The sequence below is a fragment of the Homalodisca vitripennis genome, chromosome 3 (assembly GCF_021130785.1).
Source record: "Homalodisca vitripennis isolate AUS2020 chromosome 3, UT_GWSS_2.1, whole genome shotgun sequence".
Classification (NCBI taxonomy): domain Eukaryota; kingdom Metazoa; phylum Arthropoda; class Insecta; order Hemiptera; family Cicadellidae; genus Homalodisca; species Homalodisca vitripennis.
The window spans coordinates 29,696,070-29,711,562 of NC_060209.1; the positions used below are offsets into that span (position 1 = coordinate 29,696,070).

At 36.6% G+C, this 15,493-nt stretch overlaps 1 protein-coding gene across 3 annotated transcripts in view; it reads right to left on the reverse strand.

Annotated features, from left to right (window-relative positions):
• LOC124356737 (apoptosis-stimulating of p53 protein 1) overlaps positions 1-13,242 on the reverse strand; it is an 879,319-nt gene extending 866,077 nt beyond the window's left edge. For 2 of the 3 annotated variants that reach the window (XM_046807921.1, XM_046807918.1), the window contains exon 1: positions 13,081-13,242. The gene's annotated coding sequence lies outside the window, so the exon portion shown is untranslated. The remainder of the gene's footprint in view (positions 1-13,080) is intronic. The other variant, XM_046807920.1, reaches the window with a different exon arrangement.
• Between the last annotated feature and the right edge of the window lie 2,251 nt (positions 13,243-15,493).

A 15,493-nucleotide genomic window follows, 5' to 3' on the forward strand; every position in this document is an offset into this window, starting at 1 on the left:
TAGATTATAGGTTTCTCTTGATCCAAGAACGTCGCCTATTTCTTCTTGGGACCTAAAGGTCAAATAGCAGTCCATCCGTCTGTCGATTTGTCTCTCTGTCTGTCTGTTCTCCGTCAGTGCGAGAACTCTTGATAGACAAGTCCTAAACATCTGAAACTAGATTATAGGTTTCTCTTGATCCAAGAACGTCGCCTATTTCTTCTTGGGACCTAAAGGTCAAATAGCAGTCCATCCGTCTGTCGATTTGTCTCTCTGTCTGTCTGTTCTCCGTCAGTGCGAGAACTCTTGATAGACAAGTCCTAAACATCTGAAACTAGATTATAGGTTTCTCTTGATCCAAGAAAGTCGCCTATTTCTTCTTGGGACCTAAAGGTCAAATAGCAGTCCATCCGTCTGTCGATTTGTCTCTCTGTCTGTCTGTTCTCCGTCAGTGCGAGAACTCTTGATAGACAAATCCTAAACATCTGAAACTAGATGATAGGTTTCTCTTGATCCAAGAAACGTCGCCTATTTCTTCTTGGGACCTAAAGGTCAAAAAGCAGTCTGTCCGTCTATCTATTCGTCTGTGCGATAATTCTCTACACAAAGGTCTTAGTGACTTGTGTCTAATTAAGAACGAAAATTCTTTCATTAGGATCTGCCGTATCCTTTGATATACATCGGTTTGTATCATTTGGTAGTACAAACTATGTAATTCAATCTTAATTATTATAATGTAATGTTTAGACATTAGTCTAATTCTGTAAATAAATAAACTAAAAAATCAATCTATATTAACACACTTTTGTCAAATAGGTTGATTAAAATGTTTTTTGGACTTAATGACTTTTAACCACAAGGCAGACATTTTCTTCAAACCGAGAATAACTGATCAATCGGTAGTAAATTAAATTACCAGAAAATGGTTTATGTTTATGATGATTATGTATTTAATCATTGATTACACTAATTTAAACTTTAAACAAATATTCTATTAAATCTATAATATAAATTTCCGTTAAATAAAGATATTCGGAACTAAATAATAGGTACGGTTGTGCCTACGAACTGACGTTTTACAGCTGTACATGTATGAATAAATCATGGAAAATGCAGAGAAGGATCGGAAGCTAAATATAGCCTGATGGTTGCGACTAGCGGACATCGGGAAGCGCAGTAGGGAATGTCTCGATACTGGTCACTATTCACTGGTCTAGTAAGGTAAGGCAGGGCAGGAGTGCGTGAGTGCAATGGTGATGTGGTGACAGTGACTGAGATAGAGGAGTATATACTGCACCGAGACCGTCATAGAGCGGGCATCGACTCGAAAGTAGCTACTAGCTAGCGGTCACCAGTCACTGGTCTGGTAAGGTAAGGCAGGGCAGGAGTGCGTGAGTGCAATGGTGATGTGGTGACAGTGACTGAGATAGAAGAGTATATACCGTACCGAGACCGTCATAGAGCGGGCATCGACTCGACAGTAGCTACTAGCTAGCGGTCACCAGTCACTGGTCTGGTAAGGCAAGGCAGGGCAGGAGTGCGTGAGGGCAATGGTGATGTGGTGACAGTGACTGAGATAGAAGAGTATATACCGTACCGAGACCGTCATAGAGCGGGCATCGACTCGACAGTAGCTACTAGCTAGCGGTCACCAGTCACTGGTCTGATAAGGTAAGGCAGGGCAGGAGTGCGTGAGTGCAATGGTGATGTGGTGACAGTGACTGAGATAGAAGAGTGTATACCGTACCGAGACCGTCATAGAGCGGGCATCGACTCGACAGTAGCTACTAGCTAGCGGTCACCAGTCACTGGTCTGGTAAGGTAAGGCAGGGCAGGAGTGCGTGAGTGCAATGGTGATGTGTGACAGTGACTGAGATAGAAGAGTGTATACTGTACCGAGACCGTCATAGAGCGGGTATCGACTCGACAGTAGCTACTAGCTAGCGGTCACCAGTCACTGGTCTGGTAAGGTAAGGCAGGGCAGGAGTGCGTGAGTGCAATGGTGATGTGGTGACAGTGACTGAGATAGAAGAGTGTATACTGTACCGAGACCGTCATAGAGCGGGCATCGACTCGACAGTAGCTAGTAGCTAGAGGCCGCGACCGCCGACACGGCTATCGTCTCATTCAGCAGTGTTCGAACCGGTCTAACTCACATCAGGCTATGTTTATAGTTGGAAATAGAAGTTAAATTTCATGATGGCCATTTATTTTTAAAAAGAAATCATCATGTATCAAAATTATAGATTTCACTTGTATTCTCTTTCTCCTAGGATACTGGTACTAGAACCTTGGAATTCGGTACGAAGATTTACCTTGGTCTAATCCCGAACCCTACTGATTCTGGAGTCAAAAGTGAGTCCTCCAGTCAATCTCTCTGTTCGTCTGCCTAATGTGCGATAACTTTTGATAGACTGGACCTAGAACCTTGGAATTTGGTACAAAGATTTATCTTGGTCCAATGAAGAACCCTACCGATACTGGGGTCAATAGGGAGTCCGCCAGACTGTCTCTCTATCCGTAGGCGTAATGTGCGATAACTCTTGATAGACTGTTCCTAGAACCTTGGAATTTTGGTACAAAGATTTATCTTGGTCCAATGAAGAACCCTACCGATACTGGGGTCAATAGGGAGTCCGCCAGACTGTCTCTATATCCGTCTGTGTAATGTGCGATAACTCTTGATAGATTGTTTCTAGAACCTTCGAATTTGTTACAAAGATTTATCTTGGTCCAATGAAGAACCCTACCGATACTGGGGTCAATAGGGAGTCCGCCAGACTGTCTTTATATCCGTCTGTGTAATGTGCGATAACTCTTGATAGATTGTTTCTAGAACCTTCGAATTTGGTACAAAGATTTATCTTGGTCCAATGAAGAACCCTACCGATACTGGGGTCAATAGGGAGTCCGCCAGACTGTCTTTATATCCGTCTGTGTAATGTGCGATAACTCTTGATAGATTGTTTCTAGAACCTTCGAATTTGTTACAAAGATTTATCTTGGTCCAATGAAGAACCCTACCGATACTGGGGTCAATAGGGAGTCCGCCAGACTGTCTTTATATCCGTCTGTGTAATGTGCAATAACTCTTGATAGATTGTTTCTAGAACCTTCGAATTTGGTACAAAGATTTATCTTGGTCCAATGAAGAACCCTACCGATACTGGGGTCAATAGGGAGTCCGCCAGACTGTCTCTCTATCCGTAGGGGTAATGTGCGATAACTTTTGATAGACTGATCCTAGAACCTTCGAATTTGGTACAAAGATTTATCTTGGTCCAATGAAGAACCCTACCGATACTGGGGTCAATAGGGAGTCTGCCAGACTGTCTCTCTATCCGTAGGGGTAATGTGCGATAACTTTTGATAGACTGATCCTAGAACCTTGGAATTTGGTACAAAGATTTATCTTGGTCCAATGAAGAACCCTACCGATACTGGGGTCAATAGGGAGTCCGCCAGACTGTCTCTATATCCGTCTGTGTAATGTGCGATAACTCTTGATAGATTGTTTCTAGAACCTTCGAATTTGGTACAAAGATTTATCTTGGTCCAATGAAGAACCCTACCGATACTGGGGTCAATAGGGAGTCTGCCAGACTGTCTCTATATCCGTCTGTGTAATGTGCGATAACTCTTGATAGATTGTTTCTAGAACCTTCGAATTTGGTACAAAGATTTATCTTGGTCCAATGAAGAACCCTACCGATACTGGGGTCAATAGGGAGTCCGCCAGACTGTCTCTATATCCGTCTGTGTAATGTGCGATAACTCTTGATAGACTGATCCTAGAACCTTCGAATTTGGTACAAAGATTTATCTTGGTCCAATGAAGAACCCTACCGATACTGGGGTCAATAGGGAGTCCGCCAGACTGTCTCTCTATATCCGTCTGTGTAATGTGCGATAACTCTTGATAGATTGTTTCTAGAACCTTCGAATTTGGTACAAAGATTTATCTTGGTCCAATGAAGAACCCTACCGATACTGGGGTCAATAGGGAGTCTGCCAGACTGTCTCTCTATCCGTAGGGGTAATGTGCGATAACTTTTGATAGACTGATCCTAGAACCTTGGAATTTGGTACAAAGATTTATCTTGGTCCAATGAAGAACCCTACCGATACTGGGGTCAATAGGGAGTCCGCCAGACTGTCTCTATATCCGTCTGTGTAATGTGCGATAACTCTTGATAGATTGTTTCTAGAACCTTCGAATTTGGTACAAAGATTTATCTTGGTCCAATGAAGAACCCTACCGATACTGGGGTCAATAGGGAGTCCGCCAGACTGTCTTTATATCCGTCTGTGTAATGTGCGATAACTCTTGATAGATTGTTTCTAGAACCTTCGAATTTGGTACAAAGATTTATCTTGGTCCAATGAAGAACCCTACCGATACTGGGGTCAATAGGGAGTCCGCCAGACTGTCTCTCTATCCGTCTGTGTAATGTGCGATAACTTTTGATAGACTGATCCTAGAACCTTCGAATTTGGTACAAAGATTTATCTTGGTCCAATGAAGAACCCTACCGATACTGGGGTCAATAGGGAGTCCGCCAGACTGTCTCTATATCCGTCTGTGTAATGTGCGATAACTCTTGATAGATTGTTTCTAGAACCTTCGAATTTGGTACAAAGATTTATCTTGGTCCAATGAAGAACCCTACCGATACTGGGGTCAATAGGGAGTCTGCCAGACTGTCTCTCTATCCGTAGGGGTAATGTGCGATAACTTTTGATAGACTGATCCTAGAACCTTGGAATTTGGTACAAAGATTTATCTTGGTCCAATGAAGAACCCTACCGATACTGGGGTCAAAAAGGACTCCGCCAGACTGTCTCTCTATCCGTGCGTAATGTGCGATAGCTCTTGATAGCTTCTTGGTCGTAGAACCTTGGAACCTCGTAGGTTCCTCTTCGTCTACGGAAGAACTAAAGCGAATTGAATAATCACTTGATTGGTAGAGTTGTAGAGTGATATTGACAAGGCCAACTACGTATTTAAAAAATTTTAAAAAGGCATTATTCATTTGATTTGATGAACTATATTGCTTTTCGGTTTAAACGGTAAGAGGGCAGTCCGTCTGTACTATACTACTTTCATTACATTCTATCTGGTACTTCGACCGGTACTTTGTATCGGTTTATTAATCTTCCTGAGGCAATATTTTTGTTCCAAACAATGCATAACACTCGTAACATTGCACAGGCCGGCTCTATCTGGAGAGTGCAACATTAGCGTTAATAACGTCAATCATCGTTCTGCATGGCCACTTGGCACGAAATCTAATGCAATAGTACGTAATCTATGGTTATTGTTCACCTTATTAGGTGTAATGGAATCTACGTAACGAATCTCTTTATAGTATTATACATTTAATAAATCTTTACTTGTACTGCAATATCCCATGGAAGTGCTTTAAACACTGAAATCAATCATTAATCACGGTTAATTCCTCTTTCTAGTGTCCATAGGCCCGAAATAATTTCGTTTTCCCCCTCCAAAAACACTTTATTTGTAAAAACTGTTCTAAAAATAATTAGAAATTTCAAAAAATATATTTCTATTTAATTTGATACCAGTTTAAAATAAAATAAAATTTTTAACAACTACACAATCAAAAATTGTTAAAAAAAGTAACCAATATTAGTTAGTGCAGATTAACTTCTCTTGGTTTTTTGACAAAAAATCCCTAATAACACCGTCAAAGTTCATTTCAAACAGCATTTCTGTATTTGCGTTGAATCTAGTTTTAATAATAATTTTCTTTAATATTTTAGTTTGCGGTCCCTTAGGGCTTACGGTCTGGCCCTTAGTAAACCAAATGATCAATCCACTACTGGTCATAAAACAACAATGTACACTGCCTTCCATTACCAATCAAATTCTCCCTCACATTACCGTTATAACATAATTACCACGATTTGATTTTTGTATTGGATCTATTTTTGTCACAAGTCACGACATATTTCTTGTAGCACTATCGATTTACTGGAACTTCGGGTGTACAGACCATGAACGTATCGTATTGAAGGGTACCTGCTCCATTGGCACGACCTAGCAGACGAAATCGAGCCGACTAGTCCTCGACTCCTCTGTCGCAACGCTTCAAGCTCCAAGCACGCCCGGATCGAATGGACCGAGGCCGTGAAATCATTCGCATGGATATCAGTTCTCGGCTGCGGAGAAAGTTCGCGACGGAAGCAAAAAACACCGCGTCAAAAGCGGTCTGTACGGATAACCCAATTGTTGGAGCCTATTAACCGCACTCGTAACGTTATGACATAAATGCGCGAAATGGTCGGGATTGAAGTAACATCGGCAGAGAAGGAAGTCCTTGGTTCGAATTTGGCAATGAACGAACGTTAGAAGAGGCTAGGGTTGTTTACAAACAGATAAAAAAGTAATCATCCAATTATCATAAATGTAGACGAATTAGGCTAATAGAACTATTCCATCAAAACCTGGATAATGACATAGACTCAAATAGTGCTAACGTAGCAACTCTTAAGAAGGGAAAGAGGGGGTTCCGGCATGAAAGTGCTTCTCGGATGCTGAAGACCACTGTCACCCCTATCCTTCAATGAAGGGTTGCTATGCTAATTGAGTGCCATGCGGATAACCATGTGCTAAATAGGCACCTCGATAAGTGGTGTCAGGGCAGAACTGGTGTGTCTTCCTAAAGATGCTGAAACTCCTAAAATTGCTAAATTGGTGCAATCGGTTTCGGTTAGAATATTTCTAACTTTAAGGAAAATTTTCGTCACATCCCTTTAAGATGCCATCTGATGGCAGGAAAAATAAAAAAAATTCATAATATCCCAAGAGGAGTGGTAAACATTTGAGGCAGAATATTTTAACATTTTTGTATCAGGTCCAATTAAAAAACTGCTCAGGATAAGGATATCAGTTTTGTACAGTATGGACATGAAAGATAATTGGAGGGAGTGACATGTTTTTGTTTTATTTTCACAAAATCATTTCCTCACGACAAATATAGTTAAAACATGTAATTTTCTTAAATTATAGTCTACTTAGTTAAAAAAGGGATTTTCTTAAGTCATAAAAGAATAAAAAGATGTCACTCTTTGAAGCTCCCTCTTAAAAATTATTGTTACTTTCAGTAATATTAATTTGGGCCTGGTTGCAAAATTCTTTTAAATATTGTAACCTTTAAGAGTATGCAATTCCTTCTAAAGTAATAAAAAGTAGAACTTTTTCTGTTTTCAAGAAAATTATATTAAAGGGGTGTAAATTTAACATAATATTTTTTCCAACGAAAAATTGATATCACTACCATTAGTTGGTGGTACGAGTGATGTGGGCTGGGAATATTACCAGTGGGAGAGAACTTATGAAATGGGAATATTGCCGTGAATATTTCTCTGGTCTGGGAAGATTCCCAAAAATTGGGAATTTATAAAAATTTGTAATTTTGAACGTTTTTAACAGTTAAAGAACTTTAAAACTAGGTTAACTAAGGAAATTCATACATTTTAATCCAAGAATTATCATTCCATGCATTAATTTCCTGTATACACAATATCCTGGGAATTTATACAACTAAATGGATTTCCATTTCTAAACCGTTATTAAAATCTCAAGCACATAAACAATCAAGCATTTTTTAAGAAGTAATTCATATTGGAACTCATGTTCAAATATCCTAGATTTAAAAATTAAGAAATCTGCCAATTTTTATAAATTCACTGTTTCCTTTATGTTTTCAAAAATTGGGAATTTATGGAAATTTGTAATTTTGAATGTTTTAACAGTTAAAGAACCTTAAATCTAGGTTAACTAAATGAATTCATGCATTTTAGTCCAAGAATTATCATTCCTTGCATTACTTTTCTGTATAGACAATATCCTGGAAATGTATGGAACTAAATGGATTTCGATTCCTAAACCGTTATTAAAAACTGAAGCACATAAAAATCAAGCATTTTTAAAGAAGTAATTTCATATTTGAATTCATGTTCAAACATCCTAGATCTAAATATTCAAAAACTATCAATTTCTATAAATTCACTGTTTTTTTATACTTTCCAGCTTTAAAATCGTTAAGCCAATAAATTGCCAATATTCCCATTTTTATATTAGGTACCAGTTTTATTAAATATCATGTTATTTTAAAATGTGTTTCAGCTTTAAAGTTTGATTTAACCATATAATTACTACTTTGACCTATTATTTTCAGTTTTTTAGCTATCTTGCAAATCAATCGTAATTTCCGGGGAATTTATGAATTTTGGAAATATTGCCGGCAATATTCCCCGGGAATATTTCCTCGATTTAAAATTATAGCGAATTTTACATCACTAGTTATGTTACGGTATACGACTATACTTGGTTCTAACTGTACCGTTTATCTACACAACCGAAGGTACCAGTAAGGTTTGCAATGCTATTAAATGTGTTTTTTATGTCAGGATTTAGAAAAATAAATCTAATAAAAAGCCCTAGTGATATAATCACAGTTTCGAGGCTAATTATCACATGAAAAATAAATTACTTATTTCTTAATAATATATTTTATTTTGGAGTAGGTCCACGTAAAATTTATATTGCCTCTCTTGACGTGAACCGCTCTGAAAAGCCCTGTTAGAGTTACGACTTAACTTCATCAGCGCTATTTGACGTTTTTTTTCCCAGGTGACAGGCCCCGGAGTTTGTTTAAGAGTGATTATATTTATGAGGCGTCACCCCGCTGCTGACAGGTTTATTGACATCACCGCCGCCTCTCTCGACGTCACCAACAGTGCACGGCTTTTGAAAACATTTCATCATTCAGTTAAACCAGTGCAATATAGATTTAATTTACGGGGCATATGCGCCAGACAAAGTACTCGTGTACTATATACAGTGCAATATTGTACGGTGTTGAGCATTAAGTTCCTTTGAGTTCGTAGTGTCCTGACACATAATGTGTAATGTTAGTATTTAACGTCTACGTATAGCTGCACTTTGGAAACAATTTGAATTTACTGCATTTGTCTGTATAACGCTTTAGTACCTTTCTGAAAATAAAGTGTTGAGCAGCCACTTGCTTTTTTAGAAAAATATATTATGTCCCAAAACGTAAATTTTTTGCAAACATTTTCTACAATATTACAACTGTTTTTCTGTAAATCTCTAATGATAAAACATAAAGGATGTGTTTGAGCTTGTATCCTGCTGGTTGAATTATTACTGTAATAACCTCCCCCCTCTCAAAAAATGCACCCTTTCGAAATTAAATCCATCTAAATTAGCAATTGTACTATTCGATTAAACTGTACAGAATTAGAGTACCTAAGTAATTCCTACTTGGATTTCCAACACCGTGCAGCCATGACGTAACACGTCTCTTATCTCCCTACTTGTGCAGTGACGTAGTCTTAGAGGGTTTATGGGGGTTCCTCCCGTGCTCAAAATCTCAGTTCCAAAATAGGTCAGATTCCGTTATATGCCCCCAACGCTTGAACTTTTTTCAATGAACTTAGAACGTTATAAAACGATGTAGTTGAGTAACAGAACTAACATTCCATCAATCAACAAGCATTTCCAGGTATTCCGATCGGTATTGTTGTCGCTATTATCTTATCTTTCTCGAGAATCCCGATTACGACAGACCGCGCGGCATCACATGATTATTTAAGTTTTTGCACGGTACATAATTGCCTTTCCATTACAATTATATTCATATTTCTGATCAGCCCCTCTAGAATTTGATATTTTACTGATAGGTACTATCTCGAAGGATGTTTTTCTTTTGTTGACATCAGCGCGTTGATATAACGGAATCTGACCCCAAAATATAACCGAAAATAAAAAAAGTGCTGAGAATAGTAATCGTCAATCACAAATGCTAACCGGTTAATTATATTTTATATGATTCAGGATCAGGGCATTCTTAAAATCGTGGTTTTGCCAGTCCGCGAGTGCAGTAACCATTCATAGAAAGGTCTCAAAAACTTGTTCCAAGGAAAACCTCAATTTATTTTGGAGTCGGAAGGTTAAAATTAATTAATAAAAAATTCTGAAATTTGTATTATTGGCCTCAATATGGGTAACAATAAAGACAAGGAAAACTCCCAGAGTAAAAAGTTTATAAATCAACTGAGTAAAATCGTATGACATTTTATCAAGTGACATAGTAAACACACGTAAGGAAGGTACTTAGTTGGGTTGGTTGGTAAGTCTTTTCCGTTTTGTAGGGTCCTTTGATATTCCGTGTTATATCTTAAACTCATCATAAGTCTTCTATAAAAGGCTCATTTATATTGATTTGAGGGCAATACTAATTATTTAATTTTTTGAAATAAACTGTATTATTTTTGCAAGTATTATTAAATATAATGTTAGTATAAAATAATAATAGTAATAATGCATTTAAAAGTTGAAAATGTGTACAAAGTTTTAGTGACTTTTTTCATTTGCTTCCACTTTTCAGTATAACTTAGAAGTAGGAGCTATATTTTTTTTAATGACTTACCTCCAACTTAATGTGTGTGTGTGTGTGTGTGTGTGTGTGTGTGTGTGTGTGTGTGTGTGTGTGTGTGTGTGTGTGTGTGAAATAAAAATATCACACACACACACACACACACACACACACACACACACACACACACACACACACACACACACACACACACACAACGAAATCCGACTCTGTCAGCAAAAGAGAGAATAAGATGTTGAATACTGGAGTTTATAACATTCTGTAAGTTCAAAACGTATTCATTCCTTATCTTATCAAATATATTGATAATATTAAAACAAAAAAACTTTGGGATTTTCCAATTTCGAAGTGATTTTTATATTTCCCGCTTCAAAATGCTAAAATATTAACTTTCACAGTACCCATGAGTTTAAATAATGTTAAAACTAATCCAAAGTTACATTTACAAATACGCGTACATTGTCAGATGTAAAAAGAATTGGTGTGTGATTAATAATTAAATATTCCGTCTTGGATTGAAAAATAAATGGTAATAAGAAATAATGTATTTTTTTTATTATTATTATTACATAAGATTCAGTGGTGGTATGACCAGCTTGAAGTTGTATGCTTTAAATGTCAGTATATATTTTGTAGTAGACATTGTTTTATGTTTAAATTTCACGATATTTTTTTATCATGGGTGATTCAAAACTGTAAAAATCCGTATTAAAATGGCCTATAATATTTATGAGGAAAATATAAATATTTTTGGCATGAACATTCACTACTTGAAAAAATATCACAGTAAGTACCGTTTTGTCTCAGGAAAGCCGTTTTTTCCACAGTTATAGTCACTACTAATGCTAATGTACGAAATAATATTTTATGTTTTGAAGTAATGAATGTTTTAATAATAATCCGGTTTGAATTCAAATAAATAGACTTTAGTGGGTCAAAACCTAAACACCACATACCTCAAGGGAATTAAAGAACAATGTTAGAAAGTATATCGTACATTAGTATTAGCGTAGTCACGTCAACTGTGGTAAACGGCTTTCCTGAGAAAAAACGGTACTTAATATGATGTGTTTTGAAGTAATGAATGTTTCAATATTAATATGGCTTTACTTAAAATTATATTAGAAACGTTCATTACTTGAAAACATATAATAGTAAGTACCGTTTACCACAGTTACCGTGACTACGGTACGTGTAAAGCTAGGACAGGCATCCTCAGGTCGTGGAACACAGCAATTAACTTGAGACTACAAATTGCATCCAACACAATTATTCTAATTAAGTTGTCACTAATGCGGCAAATTTATCCTCTCAAGCCAGCAGCTGTTGCACGTAAACACCAGTTCCACAACAGTATTCTCGTCCGAGCACCACCCGCGCCGCCTGTTGGCTGTTTGTGTTGATAAATTCACTGTTGTTGGGAGGTCTCCTTACTTTAAATTATGTTTTGGATTAAATGCTACGTAAAAACTTCAGTACAACTTAATTTCCTCAACGTTTGCTACTAAGGGTAAAGGAACAAAAATAAATCTTATTTGATAACAAGCGTTACTTTCAAAGCGCTTTAAATTCAACTCGGGTATTCCATCGTCGTCTTCCTAAAATTAAGTATCAAAGTTGAAACATGAGTTCGTGAATAAATAATGCCTCCGAGTTATTAATTAATTTATTCAGTGGCAAACGATGGTATCTTTGCTTATTACTAAATGCTTTCAGACGGAATCCGCTTTTTAATGGATCTTAGTTCGTTATAAATTCATCCTTAAGAGGCAAAACGAATCAAGCCCTCGTCTTTGTAATTGTGTATTTCGAATTGACAGAAATTCGATAACCTATAAGGCATTAGTTTCACTCTTCGATGAATTACAATGCATGTATTTCTCGTCCCTAAAATGACTCTTTTGCGAATAAAGGGTTAGTTATTTCACTTAAAAAGGTGCTTTTAAAGATGCATACGTTTATATCATAAATTTGTGCAATTTATTTATATTAGGTCTGTTTATTTCTTAACAAAATAATTAGTTATGTTTCCTAAGGGGAATTATTATTTCGCGTCTTCATACTCGAACTCAGCTAATGCGATCACATACATATTTCTTGTATGTAAATAAAAATGAAGGAAACAGGATTTTTCCAGACATTTGCCATCGTTCAGTGAAACAAAAAATCAGTAAAACTACGTTTCGAGATCTGCAGTCTGATCTCTTCTTCGGGTAAATAACTAACCTAATACATAATTACAAACTAGGTTAAAATTATGTATTGGACTGTAATTACGTATTAGGTTAGTTATTTACCCGAAGAATATATCAGATTGCAGATCTAGAAACGTAGTGGTACTGATTTTCTGTTGCACTGAACGATGGCAAATGTCCGGAAAAATCCTGTTCCTTTACAAATCCTTCCATAGCCAAAAATAAATAAAAATGTGTTAATTATATGTTATAATAAAATAAACTAATCCGAGAACTGCGTGATGATTTCAACAGATGGCCAGCAATAAAACACAATTATTCCGACAAATGGCTGGATGTGCAATAAATTCAATTGAGAGCAATTAACCCGCTAATGAACTTGCAATCAATGACGCAATACCTGTTGTCAAATTAATAATTTATTTTTTAACAAATTTACATATCCTAATTGGTGTTACCTCAATCAGAGGGCGATCCGGTGGGTGGCGTAATTAATCCAAAGAAATGCACGCACACGCACTCGCGCACACGACACACACCACGCGAGCAGGCTGGAGACAGCGCACACACACACTACCGCCTGACGCACGCGCGACCAGCACACTGCTGACTGCTCACAGATCAGCGAGCGCCGCGCTGCGGTTTCCCGCGCTCCCGACCCAGACACTGGCGCGGCGGGGCTCGTCACTTCAAGGTAGCGGTCGTTATCAGTTACCTCACTCATATTACGTTGTGGTCTTCGGGCGATCAGGAGTACCGGCCTCTACCCAACAATAACAATACAGAGTGTTCAAAAAAGTGTGCCACAAACTTCTGTGGCTCATAGTATTCACTATTAAGGTATTTATATTTTAAAAGATTAATGTTTCTTGTGAGCGAAAGTCAATAGCTGTCTTAAGAAGTATTTTTTTCTTTTGAAATATTGTTAACAAGACGAAACCGATCTATTATTTTATACATTCATACAATTTTACATAACTTATTTCATTGCTCTTTTTTAGTTGGAAAGGTTTTTCTGCATGTCCCAAGAAGTAATTTGAGACCCTCCTTCGTTTTTTTTTACACCACGTTGTCATACAGTGCAGTTGTATGGGGTCTTTTTTAGAAGAGGACCGCAATTTCAAAATATATTTTCTACAGAAACAGGACAGTTATTTTTACGTGTATTGAACGGTTATTGGACAGTTACTATCTTAACGAAGCAGAAACATGAATTGTAGACCTTATCTAGGTAATCGTTATCTTTCCTTATCAGCTGACGCGAGCCGCTATCTGGGCTTATGCTGCTTTGGTCGGTGCAGTTTAAGTACAGACTAAACATATCGTTTTTACTGTTAGCTCGTGAAATAAATTGCAAAGAAAATGCCGTACGTTTTCTACAAGAAAAGCGTATTCTTCGTAGTGAACGTAGTTGTGTTCAAGGTCATGACATGAAACTCTATCTTTCCGAAACCAAAGACAGATGGCGGTGTAACGTAACTCAATGCAGAAGCACTATTGGATTAAGAAACCTAGCCTAACCTAACCTTTCTATTGCCCTCCACAAGTTTAAAAACTTGTCTAATATGTATAAATATATATACTAGTACCAAATATTGTTAGTTTTTACTGTTCCGTATATTTTAAAATTGCTGTCCTCTTCTAAAAAAGATCCGTTTTATGACATCTTAATTTTTTAACGTATTAGGTTGTTAATTATGTATAAAATGAATTGGATATATTTCATAATAATTTCAATTCATTTATTTAAAAAATAAATATTATTTTTTAAACTTACGATAGTAACCGAGTTTTCTTAAAGATTTTAATTATTATTTATTGTATTATATTTTTATTTTTTATCGTGCTGTAATTGAAACAGTTAATTAAAAACTCAGCCTAATAATGATTTTGTAATTTGAGTCTTCATATACGTACTTATTATATATTATATCGTTAATTATTATTATTATTAACTTGTATTGTCAATATAGCTGTTTTGTTATATATATATATATATATATATATATATATATATATATATATATATATATATATATATATATATATAAATACTATTCCAAACAGAAAATTCTTATAAACTTAACTCGAGAAATGTGTCTTTTAACAAGTACCCGCTATTTTGTATTTTTTTATACCTCTAGAACTAGTAAAGCTACAGATACCAAACTTCGTACTTCGCAGAAATGCAAGCATTCGCCAAGTACGGAGCCAGCGAGGGGGTCCGGATTCCTCCTCCCTCCCCCCTAATTTTCATTCATTTCATTTTATTAATTGACACTAAACAACAAACTATTTAAGATAAATGAAAAAATTATAATTCCAATTTCCTAACTTAATTAACTCACCGGGATATGTTTTTTTAATTTTACGTTCCAAATAACATTTGCAAGTAAACATTTCTAATTACACTTTTAACTAGGCGCGGATATGTTTATCTTGTAATTGATTGTTTTCATGCAGCTTTTTTGTAAAATACTGAGCAAATAGGATTGGGAACTATAAAAACTCAGCTACCACCTGAAACATATTGTGACAGGGCTTACTAATAATAATACTCAAGATTACATTTATTTGTAGTCCAGGTGTCTCTGATGTCGAAACGATGTAGAGAGTTCGTTTTGAGCTTCTTCGTCGCCGACTGATTGGATCTCTTCGGATGGATGTTGATTCCAGATTCCAGGAGTCAAATCTGTCGCAGTTAGAATTCAGACGCAAGTTTTAGTGGAGGGTGAACTGAAGCTGAACTTAACATTCTTACTGAACATTGTCTTAAATTTCTTCTAACGTAAATTATTTAGAAGTATCAAAACGACATTTGTAACATTGAAATAATTTTTAAAATATCTGAGAGAGTCAGGAGAATTTCTT